Raw genomic sequence first — 2,755 nt, 5'->3', positions numbered from 1 at the left:
CTGCTGCTGCTGCTGCTGCTGCTGCTGCTGCTGCTGCTGCAAAGGCTGGTACTGCTGCTGCTGCTGCTGCTGCTGCTGCTGCTGCTGCTGATGATGATGATGATGATGCTGAGACTGGTACTGCTGCTGCTGCTGCTGCTGCTGCTGAGGCTGGTGCTGCTGCTACTGATACTGCTGCTACTAGTACTACTAAGTACTGCTGGTACTGCTGCTGCTGCTGCTGCTGCTACTGAGGCTGCTGCTGCTGCTACTGATACTGCTGCTACTAGTACTACTAAGTACTGCTGATACTGCTGCTGCTGCTGCTGCTGCTACTGAGGCTGGTGCTGCTGCTACTGATACTGCTGCTACTAGTACTACTAAGTACTGCTGATACTGCTGCTGCTGCTGCTGCTACTACTGCTGCTGCTGGTGATGCTACTACTGCTGCTGCTGCTGCTGCTACTACTGCTGCTGCCACTTGTCTTTCCTCTCCTCCTGTGTTACAATGTATCCCGGCTTATCTTCTAACCCCTACACCTCACTCTGTCCTTCTCCCCTGCTCTCACACACACTGCTTTCCTTTACTTCCTTCCCCCAGGCCACAATTAAAAAAATCGTTGTTTGCCCTCACCCGACCCAGGCTGCAAAGTTTGGGTAGGTAGGTATAGGCTTAAATTTTTTGTTGAGGTTTTTTTTTTACAAATTCAGCATGCATATGGTGTCTACATGCTCGGGTGTGCTTGTGTGGAGATACCTTTTCTGTTGAATGTTTGTTTTGCTTGGTACATATAATCTTGATATAAATCATAATGTATTGCCTACAGATTTATATAATGTACAGTGATAGGGATGGGAAAGATCAATACTGAAAGTGTCAATGACACTGTAGCTCACCACAAAAAAGGACACAAATGAGTGAGTAAGAAGAAGTCAGTTTTAATTGAGCAACCATCGACGTACATTATAGAAACGATTGCCATCTGTATATCGCAATAATAATTTATAAACCAAAATCAAAATGAATCACAACTTGTGACCGTAGATGGCGCTATACATGCTTTGTAGCGATGGCGTTTGAAATAAATAGGTTATGCTGCCTTCCGACATGTTTTGTAAAACTTTACTCTAATATAGACGTTTTATCGGCAGGGTGGTAAGAAAATACCAATTTTGCATTAAAGATATTGTCAATTAAATCTTGTAAAACGAACCAGACGAGTGTGACACCACAGACTGTTTGTGTCTATATAATATGCTATATAATTGCCAAACCCTACCTAATTTGCTCTATATCCTAAGCTTTACAGCCATCAGGCAGACGCATAGCTCTAGTACTAACTATGTCAGATGGGGTCGTTGTCGTATCAGGTACTACAGATATGCACCCGTGATAGTTTTAGGTTGTTAAGTATTATGTTTATATTTTTATATGAGGTATGTTTAGGGTTAGGGCTAGGGCTAGGGTTAGGGTACACTTCTGTAAGTCAAGTCTGGTACACTTTGTGTATACATATATGTACCTCGGGTACATATCTGTAGTACCTGATACGACAACAACCCCCCCAGCAGTACTACTACTATGGCCTGCGGCAGTTAATGAACGCGGGCTATAGTACTAGAGCTAGCAGCCGCAATGAGATGGTTGTTGAGTTAAGTTTTTGTTTGACCTCGCAAATTAATTTTCAAATCTACCTTTGAAATACAGAGTGGCTATATGCCCGGCAGCCTGCATATATCTGACGGCTGCCGGGCACGGTCTTCGATTTCCTAAATGCCCGGCAGTTTTTAATTTTTAGCGTTATCTCAAATAAACAAGGGTTAGGGTTAGGGTTAGGATTAGGGTTAGGGTCAGGATTAGGGTTAGGGTTAGGATTAGGGCTAGGGTCAGAGTTAGGGTTAGGGTTAGGGTTAGAAACTGCCAGTCATTTAGGAAATCGAAGACCGTGCCCGGCTGCCGGGCATATAGCCGCAGCGTTTCAAATAATGTGCTGCCAGTTATCTATTTGCAATTTCGATATATTCCAAGAATGGCTGAATGCGCTACAAAATTCGTGCGAAGGCATCGGGCACGTTAGACTTAGAGCTCGCTCTCAACACATGCGGTTGATAAGCACACTGCCACAGAATGCAACTAATTTGAAACTATGTTACCGGTAGGCCTACGTATGAAGATTGAAGAATATCCAACCGGTACCGGTATTCGAAATTCTGCGCGCCCACTGGCACTTGTATTAATGTATTTTTAATGGCCACGGTCGATTCACAACTGATACCAAATAGTAATTACGATACTTACATTAATAAACGAGTTACGCTTGAGAAGACCTCCGCCCACACTACAAACAGTACCAAATACTTCTAATGTAACGCGTTACACATGTAAACACGCCGGAACCTCCTCCCTGAATGTGTACGATGCGCATTAGGCCTACATTTCGGCTTGATTTAAGCCTACAGCGCCATCTATAACCAACCTATTTAATTCTGTCATTTTTTACTGTCATTTTTTACGCAATTTTGCGAATTCATAAACTCACAAACATTATATTTTCAATTATTTGCGACAAAAATTTATTATTGTGACTTGAAATAATTTTTTGATGTTCGTTGATGTAATAACAAACTCATTCAACAACTTCTCATTTCATTTGCAACGTTGCCGGAACGTTCCTCCGCATTCGAGTCAGTCAATTTCTCATCATTTACCAATTACTCATAATAATTAATTTGAAATTGCAATTAAAGACTAGACACTTTACGTTACATAACAAAT

The 2,755-nt window shown here is 42.3% G+C and overlaps 1 protein-coding gene across 1 annotated transcript in view; it reads right to left on the bottom strand.

Annotated features, from left to right (window-relative positions):
- Nucleotides 1-2,380, bottom strand: part of LOC106818364 (CUGBP Elav-like family member 2) — a 35,264-nt gene extending 32,884 nt beyond the window's left edge. Inside the window, exon 1 of the mRNA XM_014823080.1 lies at nucleotides 2,279-2,380. The gene's annotated coding sequence lies outside the window, so the exon portion shown is untranslated. The remainder of the gene's footprint in view (nucleotides 1-2,278) is intronic.
- Nucleotides 2,381-2,755: the final 375 nt, after the last annotated feature.

The sequence above is a fragment of the Priapulus caudatus genome, unplaced genomic scaffold, assembly GCF_000485595.1.
Source record: "Priapulus caudatus unplaced genomic scaffold, Priapulus_caudatus-5.0.1 Scaffold2185, whole genome shotgun sequence".
Lineage (NCBI taxonomy): Eukaryota > Metazoa > Priapulida > Priapulimorpha > Priapulimorphida > Priapulidae > Priapulus > Priapulus caudatus.
This window is presented reverse-complemented; position numbering and strand designations above follow the sequence as displayed.